The sequence below is a fragment of the Micropterus dolomieu genome, unplaced genomic scaffold (assembly GCF_021292245.1).
Source record: "Micropterus dolomieu isolate WLL.071019.BEF.003 ecotype Adirondacks unplaced genomic scaffold, ASM2129224v1 contig_14510, whole genome shotgun sequence".
Classification (NCBI taxonomy): Eukaryota; Metazoa; Chordata; class Actinopteri; order Centrarchiformes; family Centrarchidae; genus Micropterus; species Micropterus dolomieu.
Genome location: NW_025743496.1, coordinates 814 through 9,812, shown reverse-complemented (window position 1 = coordinate 9,812; position 8,999 = coordinate 814). Strand labels below are relative to the sequence as shown.

The 8,999-nt window shown below is 32.7% G+C and overlaps 3 long non-coding RNA genes across 12 annotated transcripts in view; all 3 read right to left on the bottom strand.

Moving 5' to 3' along the window:
• Positions 1–132: 132 nt before the first annotated feature.
• Positions 133–1,900, bottom strand: LOC123966899. 4 transcript variants are annotated; one of them, XR_006824109.1, is made up of 5 exons: positions 1,671–1,900; positions 920–1,474; positions 680–723; positions 374–451; positions 136–177 (listed from the first exon to the last, which is right to left on the bottom strand). It is a non-coding gene; the product is annotated as an uncharacterized LOC123966899 (long non-coding RNA). The 4 variants fall into 4 exon arrangements; XR_006824112.1 differs by having other exon boundaries at positions 920–1,203; XR_006824110.1 differs by having other exon boundaries at positions 920–1,198.
• Positions 1,901–1,912: 12 nt separating this feature from the next.
• Positions 1,913–3,306, bottom strand: LOC123966900. The gene is made up of 3 exons (XR_006824113.1): positions 3,200–3,306; positions 2,419–2,496; positions 1,913–2,222 (listed from the first exon to the last, which is right to left on the bottom strand). It is a non-coding gene; the product is annotated as an uncharacterized LOC123966900 (long non-coding RNA).
• Positions 3,307–3,855: 549 nt separating this feature from the next.
• LOC123966898 overlaps positions 3,856–8,999 on the bottom strand; it is a 5,926-nt gene continuing 782 nt past the window's right edge. Inside the window, exons 1-9 of one of the 7 annotated variants that reach the window (XR_006824100.1) lie at positions 8,605–8,739; positions 8,062–8,336; positions 7,193–7,321; positions 6,781–7,058; positions 5,689–5,761; positions 5,450–5,498; positions 4,613–4,746; positions 4,430–4,478; positions 3,856–3,996 (exon numbers count right to left, since the gene is read on the bottom strand). This is a non-coding gene — a long non-coding RNA (uncharacterized LOC123966898). Of the gene's footprint in view, positions 3,997–4,368; positions 4,479–4,612; positions 4,747–5,449; positions 5,499–5,688; positions 5,762–6,780; positions 7,059–7,192; positions 7,322–7,597; positions 7,608–8,061; positions 8,366–8,604; positions 8,740–8,999 lie in introns of those variants that run through there. The other 6 variants (XR_006824102.1, XR_006824101.1, XR_006824104.1 and 3 more) reach the window with 6 other exon arrangements.

Genomic DNA, 8,999 nt, shown 5'->3' with positions numbered 1-8,999 from the left:
CAGAAAAAAGGACTTTTTTCTCCTTAAATAGAGAATTTTTTACATGAGGTGTCTGCTGAAAAAACATATAAGTCCAATAAATAACAAAAAAATCATCAGATTCTCTTAGGAACGTTTGATGGTACATTAAAACCTGTGACTCCACCCAGTTTCATTCAAATCTGTTTCCTTAATGACCTGATGAGATGACAACAAGAGAAATACAGGGAAAAAATCAAACGTCATCCTAAAATAGACAACTTTTTACATGCGGTACAATGAGAACATGCATCGATCAGTAGAAATTATCAAGTGTGAGTAAAATGTCGCAGTACGCATGAGGTGTCTGCCCAAACCTCTAAGCCTGATAAAAAACTAAAAATCTTCAGCTTACCTTAAGAACATTTGATGGTAGTTTAAAACCTGTGATTCCATCCACTTTCATTCAAATTTGTTTTGTTAATGAGCTGATCTGTTGAAAACAAGAAAAAAAGATCAGAAAAAAGGACTTTTTTCTCCTTAAATAGAGAATTTTTTACATGGGGTATGGTGAGAACATGCATCAATCAATAACAATTATCAAGTGGGAGTAAAATGTAGCAGTACGCATGAGGTGTCTGCTGAAAAAACATATAAGTCCAATAAATAATAATAAAAAATCATCAGATTATCTTAGGAACGTTTGATGGTAGTTTAAAACCTGTGACTCCATCCAGTTTCATTCAAATCTGTTTCCTTAATGACCTGATGAGATGACAACAAGAGAAATACAGGGAAAAAATCAAACGTCATCCTAAAATAGACAACATTTTACATGCGGTACAATGAGAACATGCATCGATCAGTAGAAATTATCAAGTGTGAGTAAAATGTAGCAGTACGCATGAGGTGTCTGCCCAAACCTCTAACCCTTATAAAAAACTAAAAATCTTCAGCTTACCTTAAGAACATTTGATAGTAGTTTAAAACCTGTGATTCCATCCACTTTCATTCAAATTTGTTTTGTTAATGAGCTGATCTGTAGAAAACAAGAAAAAAAGATCAGAAAAAAGGACTTTTTTCTCCTTAAATAGAGAATTTTTTACATGAGGTGTCTGCTGAAAAAACATATAAGTCCAATAAATAACAAAAAAATCATCAGATTATCTTAGGAACGTTTGATGGTAGATTAAAACCTGTGACTCCATCCAGTTTCATTCAAATCTGTTTCCTTAATGACCTGATCTGTTGAAAACAAGAAAAAAAGATCAGAAAAAAGGACTTTTTTCTCCTTAAATAGACAATTTTTTACATGGGGTATGGTGAGAACATGCATCAATCAATAACAATTATCAAGTGTGAGTGAAATGTAGCAGTACGCATGAGGTGTCTGTTGAAAAAACATATAAATCCAATAAATAATAAAAAAAATCATCAGATTATCTTAGGAACGTTTGATGGTAGATTAAAACCTGTGACTCCATCCACTTTCATTCAAATCTGTTTACTTAATGACCTGATGAGATGACAACAAGAGAAATACAGGGAAAAAATCAAACGTCATCCTAAAATAGACAACTTTTTACATGCGGTACAATGAGAACATGCATCGATCAGCAGAAATTATCAAGTGTGAGTAAAATGTAGCAGTAAGCATGAGGTGTCTGCCCAAACCTCTAAGCCTGATAAAAAACTAAAAATCTTCAGCTTACCTTAAGAACATTTGATGGTAGTTTAAAACCTGTGATTCCATCCACTTTCATTCAAATTTGTTTTGTCAATGAGCTGATCTGTTGAAAACAAGAAAAAAAGATCAGAAAAAAGGACTTTTTTCTCCTTAAATAGAGAATTTTTTACATGAGGTGTCTGCTGAAAAAACATATAAATACAATAAATCATAAAAAAATCATCAGATTACCTTAGGAACGTTTGATGGTAGTTTAAAACCTGTGACTCCATCCAGTTTCATTCAAATCTGTTTCCTTAATGACCTGATGAGATGACAACAAGAGAAATACAGGGAAAAAATCAAACGTCATCCTAAAATAGACAACTTTTTACATGCGGTACAATGAGAACATGCATCGATCAGTAGAAATTATCAAGTGTGAGTAAAATGTAGCAGTACGCATGAGGTGTCTGCTGAAAAAACATATAAGTCCAATAAATAACAAAAAAATCATCAGATTCTCTTAGGAACGTTTGATGGTAGTTTAAAACCTGTGACTCCATCCAGTTTCATTCAAATCTGTTTCCTTAATGACCTGATCTGTTGAAAACAAGAAAAAGAGATCAGAAAAAAGAACTTTTCTCCTTAAATAGACAATTTTTTACATGCGGTACAATGAGAACATGCATCGATCAGTAGAAATTATCAAGTGTGAGTAAAATGTAGCAGTACGCATGAGGTGTCTGCCCAAACCTCTAAGCCTGATAAAAAACTAAAAATCTTCAGCTTACCTTAAGAACATTTGATGGTAGTTTAAAACCTGTGATTCCATCCACTTTCATTCAAATTTGTTTTGTTAATGAGCTGATCTGTTGAAAACAAGAAAAAAAGATCAGAAAAAAGGACTTTTCTCCTTAAATAGACAATTTTTTACATGGGGTATGGTGAGAACATGCATCAATCAATAACAATTATCAAGTGGGAGTAAAATGTAGCAGTACGCATGAGGTGTCTGCTGAAAAAACATATAAGTCCAATAAATAACAAAAAAATCATCAGATTCTCTTAGGAACGTTTGATGGTAGTTTAAAACCTGTGACTCCATCCAGTTTCATTCAAATCTGTTTCCTTAATGACCTGATCTGTTGAAAACAAGAAAAAGAGATCAGAAAAAAGAACTTTTGTCCTTAAATAGACAATTTTTTACATGGGGTATGGTGAGAACATGCATCAATCAATAACAATTATCAAGTGTGAGTAAAATGTAGCAGTACGCATGAGGTGTCTGCTGAAAAAACATATAAGTCCAATAAATAACAAAAAAATCATCAGATTCTCTTAGGAACGTTTGATGGTAGTTTAAAACCTGTGACTCCATCCAGTTTCATTCAAATCTGTTTCCTTAATGACCTGATCTGTTGAAAACAAGAAAAAAAGATCAGAAAAAAGGACTTTTTTCTCCTTAAATAGAGAATTTTTTACATGAGGTGTCTGCTGAAAAAACAAATAAGTCCAATAAATAACAAAAAAATCATCAGATTCTCTTAGGAACGTTTGATGGTAGTTTAAAACCTGTGACTCCATCCAGTTTCATTCAAATCTGTTTCCTTAATGACCTGATGAGATGACAACAAGAGAAATACAGGGAAAAAATCAAACGTCATCCTAAAATAGACAACTTTTTACATGCGGTACAATGAGAACATGCATCAATCAGTAGAAATTATCAAGTGTGAGTAAAATGTAGCAGTACGCATGAGGTGTCTGCCCAAACCTCTAAGCCTGATAAAAAACTAAAAATCTTCAGCTTACCTTAAGAACATTTGATGGTAGTTTAAAACCTGTGATTCCATCCACTTTCATTCAAATTTGTTTTGTCAATGAGCTGATCTGTTGAAAACAAGAAAAAAAGATCAGAAAAAAGGACTTTTTTCTCCTTAAATAGAGAATTTTTTACATGAGGTGTCTGCTGAAAAAACATATAAGTCCAATAAATAACAAAAAAATCATCAGATTCTCTTAGGAACGTTTGATGGTAGTTTAAAACCTGTGACTCCATCCAGTTTCATTCAAATCTGTTTCCTTAATGACCTGATCTGTTGAAAACAAGAAAAAAAGATCAGAAAATAGGACTTTTCTCCTTAAATAGACCTTTTTTTACATGGGGTATGGTGAGAACATGCATCAATGAATAACAATTATCAAGTGTGAGTAAAATGTAGCAGTACACATGAGGTGTCTGCTGAAAAAACATATAAATCCAAGAAATCATAAAGAAATCATCAGATTATCTTAGGAACGTTTGATGGTAGTTTAAAACCTGTGACTCCATCCAGTTTCATTCAAATCTGTTTTCTTAATGACCTGATCTGTTTAAAAAAAGAAAAAAAGATTTAAAAATAGGACTTTTCTCCTAAAATAGACAATTTTTTACATGGGGTATGGTGAGAACATGCATCAATCAATAACAATTATCAAGTGTGAGTAAAATGTAGCAGTACGCATGAGGTGTCTGCTGAAAAAACATATAAGTCCAATAAATAATAAAAAAAATCATCAGATTATTTTAGGAACGTTTGATGGTAGTTTAAAACCTGTGACTCCATCCAGTTTCATTCAAATCTGTTTCCTTAATGACCTGATCTGTTGAAAACAAGAAAAAAAGATCAGAAAAAAGGACTTTTTTCTCCTTAGATAGAGATTTTTTTACATGAGGTGTCTGCTGAAAAAACAAATAAGTCCAATAAATAATAAAAAAAAATCATCAGATTATCTTAGGAACGTTTGATGGTAGTTTAAAACCTGTGACTCCATCCAGTTTCATTCAAATCTGTTTCCTTAATGACCTGATCTGTTGAAAACAAGAAAAAAAGATCAGAAAAAAGGACTTTTCTCCTTAAATAGACAATTTTTTACATGGGGTATGGTGAGAACATAAATCAATCAATAAAAATTATCAAGTGTCAGTGAAATGTAGCAACACACTTGAGATGTCTACCAAACTTCTAGGCCTTGATCCATATTAAAAATCATCAGATTATCTTAGGAACGTTTGATGGTAGATTAAAACCTGTGACTCCATCCAGTTTCATTCAAATCTGTTTCCTTAATGACCTGATCTGTTGAAAACAAGAAAAAGAGATCAGAAAAAAACTTTTGTCTCCTTAAATAGAGAATTTTTTACATGGGGTATGGTGAGAACATGCATCAATCAATAACAATTATCAAGTGGGAGTGAAATGTAGCAACACACTTGAGATGTCTACCAAACTTCTAGGCCTTGATCCATATTAAAACTCATCAGCTTACCTTAGGAACGTTTAATGGTACATTAAAACCTGTGACTCCATCCAGTTTCATTCAAATCTGTTTCCTTAATGACCTGATCTGTTGAAAACAAGAAAAAAAGATCAGAAAAAAGGACTTTTTTCTCCTTAGATAGAGATTTTTTTACATGAGGTGTCTGCTGAAAAAACATATAAGTCCAATAAATAATAAAAAAAAAATCATCAGAATATTTTAGGAACGTTTGATGGTAGTTTAAAACCTGTGACTCCATCCAGTTTCATTCAAATTTGTTTCCTTAATGACCTGATCTGTTGAAAACAAGAAAAAAAGATCAGAAAAAAGGACTTTACTCCTTAAATAGACAATTTTTTACATGGGGTATGGTGAGAACATGCATCAATCAATAACAATTATCAAGTGTGAGTAAAATGTAGCAGTACGCATGAGGTGTCTGCTGAAAAAACATATAAATCCAATAAATAATAAAAAAAAATCATCAGATTATTTTAGGAACGTTTGATGGTAGTTTAAAACCTGTGACTCCATCCAGTTTCATTCAAATCTGTTTCCTTAATGACCTGATCTGTTGAAAACAAGAAAAAAAGATCAGAAAAAAGGACTTTTCTCCTTAAATAGACCATTTTTTACATGGGGTATGGTGAGAACATGCATCAATCAATAACAATTATCAAGTGTGAGTAAAATGTAGCAACACACTTGAGATGTCTACCAAACTTCTAGGCCTTGATCCATATTAAAACTCATCAGCTTACCTTAGGAACGTTTGATGGTAGATTAAAACCTGTGACTCCATCCAGTTTCATTCAAATCTGTTTCCTTAATGACCTGATCTGTTGAAAACAAGAAAAAAAGATCAGAAAAAAGGACTTTTCTCCTTAAATAGACCATTTTTTACATGGGGTATGGTGAGAACATGCATCAATCAATAACAATTATCAAGTGGGAGTGAAATGTAGCAACACACTTGAGATGTCTACCAAACTTCTAGGCCTTGATCCATATTAAAACTCATCAGCTTACCTTAGGAACGTTTAATGGTACATTAAAACCTGTGACTCCATCCAGTTTCATTCAAATCTGTTTCCTTAATGACCTGATCTGTTGAAAACAAGAAAAAAAGATCAGAAAAAAGGACTTTTTTCTCCTTAGATAGAGATTTTTTTACATGAGGTGTCTGCTGAAAAAACATATAAGTCCAATAAATAATAAAAAAAAATCATCAGATTATCTTAGGAACGTTTGATGGTAGTTTAAAACCTGTGACTCCATCCAGTTTCATTCAAATCTGTTTCCTTAATGACCTGATCTGTTGAAAACAAGAAAAAAAGATCAGAAAAAAGGACTTTTCTCCTTAAATAGACAATTTTTTACATGGGGTATGGTGAGAACATAAATCAATCAATAAAAATTATCAAGTGTCAGTGAAATGTAGCAACACACTTGAGATGTCTACCAAACTTCTAGGCCTTGATCCATATTAAAACTCATCAGCTTACCTTAGGAACGTTTAATGGTACATTAAAACCTGTGACTCCATCCAGTTTCATTCAAATCTGTTTCCTTAATGACCTGATCTGTTGGAAACAAGAAAAAAAGATCAGAAAAAAGGACTTTTCTCCTTAAATAGACAATTTTTTACATGGGGTATGGTGAGAACATGCATCAATCAATAACAATTATCAAGTGTAAGTAAAATGTAGCAGTACGCATGAGGTGTCTGCTGAAAAAACATATAAGTCCAATAAATAATAAAAAAAAATCATCAGATTATTTTAGGAACGTTTGATGGTAGTTTAAAACCTGTGACTCCATCCAGTTTCATTCAAATCTGTTTCCTTAATGACCTGATGAGATGACAACAAGAGAAATACAGGGAAAAAATCAAACGTCATCCTAAAATAGACAACTTTTTACATGGGGTATGGTGAGAACATGCATCAATCAATAACAATTATCAAGTGTGAGTAAAATGTAGCAGTACGCATGAAGTTTCTGCTGAAAAAACATATAAGTCCAATAATTAATAAAGAAATCATCAGATTATCTTAGGAACGTTTGATGGTAGTTTAAAACCTGTGACTCCATCCAGTTTCATTCAAATCTGTTTCCTTAATGACCTGATCTGTTGAAAACAAGAAAAAAAGATTTAAAAAAAGGACTTTTCTCCAAAAATAGAGAATTTTTTACATGGGGTATGGTGAGAACATGCATCAATCAATAACAATTATCAAGTGGGAGTGAAATGTAGCAACACACTTGAGATGTCTACCAAACTTCTAGGCCTTGATCCATATTAAAAATCATCAGATTATCTTAGGAACGTTTGATGGTAGATTAAAACCTGTGACTCCATCCAGTTTCATTCAAATCTGTTTCCTTAATGACCTGATGAGATGACAACAAGAGAAATACAGGGAAAAAATCAAACGTCATCCTAAAATAGACAATTTTTTACATAGGGTATGGTGAGAACATGCATCAATCAATAACAATTATCAAGTGTGAGTAAAATGTAGCAGTACGCATGAGGTGTCTGCTGAAAAAACATATAAGTCCAATAAATAATAAAAAAAAAATCATCAGATTATCTTAGGAACGTTTGATGGTAGTTTAAAACCTGTGACTCCATCCAGTTTCATTCAAATCTGTTTCCTTAATGACCTGATCTGTTGAAAACAAGAAAAACAGATCAGAAAAAAGGACTTTTCTCCTTAAATAGACAATTTTTTACATGGGGTATGGTGAGAACATGCATCAATCAATAACAATTATCAAGTGGGAGTGAAATGTAGCAACACACTTGAGATGTCTACCAAACTTCTAGGCCTTGATCCATATTAAAACTCATCAGCTTACCTTAGGAACCATTGATGGTACATTAAAACCTGTGACTCCACCCAGTTTCATTCAAATCTGTTTCCTTAATGACCTGATGAGATGACAACAAGAGAAATACAGAGAAAAAATCAAACGTCATCCTAAAATAGACAACTTTTTACATGCGGTACAATGAGAACATGCATCGATCAGCAGAAATTATCAAGTGTGAGTAAAATGTAGCAGTACGCATGAGGTGTCTGCCCAAACCTCTAAGCCTGATAAAAAACTAAAAATCTTCAGCTTACCTTAAGAACATTTGATGGTAGTTTAAAACCTGTGATTCCATCCACTTTCATTCAAATTTGTTTTGTTAATGACCTGATCTGTTGAAAACAAGAAAAAAAGATCAGAAAAAAGGACTTTACTCCTTAAATAGACAATTTTTTACATGGGGTATGGTGAGAACATGCATCAATCAATAACAATTATCAAGTGTGAGTGAAATGTAGCAGTACGCATGAGGTGTCTGCTGAAAAAACATATAAGTCCAATAAATAATAAAAAAAAATCATCAGATTATCTTAGGAACGTTTGATGGTAGTTTAAAACCTGTGACTCCATCCAGTTTCATTCAAATCTGTTTCCTTAATGACCTGATCTGTTGAAAACAAGAAAAAAAGATCAGAAAAAAGGACTTTTCTTCTTAAATAGACAATTTTTTACATGGGGTATGGTGAGAACATGCATCAATCAATAACAATTATCAAGTGGGAGTGAAATGTAGCAACACACTTGAGATGTCTACCAAACTTCTAGGCCTTGATCCATATTAAAACTCATCAGCTTACCTTAGGAACGTTTGATGGTACATTAAAACCTGTGACTCCATCCAGTTTCATTCAAATTTGTTTCCTTAATGACCTGATCTGTTGAAAACAAGAAAAAAAGATCAGAAAAAAGGACTTTACTCCTTAAATAGACAATTTTTTGCATGGGGTATGGTGAGAACATGCATCAATCAATAACAATTATCAAGTGTGAGTGAAATGTAGCAGTACGCATGAGGTGTCTGCTGAAAAAACATATAAGTCTAATAAATAATAAAAAAAAATCATCAGATTATCTTAGGAACGTTTGATGGTAGTTTAAAACCTGTGACTCCATCCAGTTTCATTCAAATCTGTTTCCTTAATGACCTGATGAGATGACAACAAGAGAAATACAGGGAAAAAATCAAACGTCA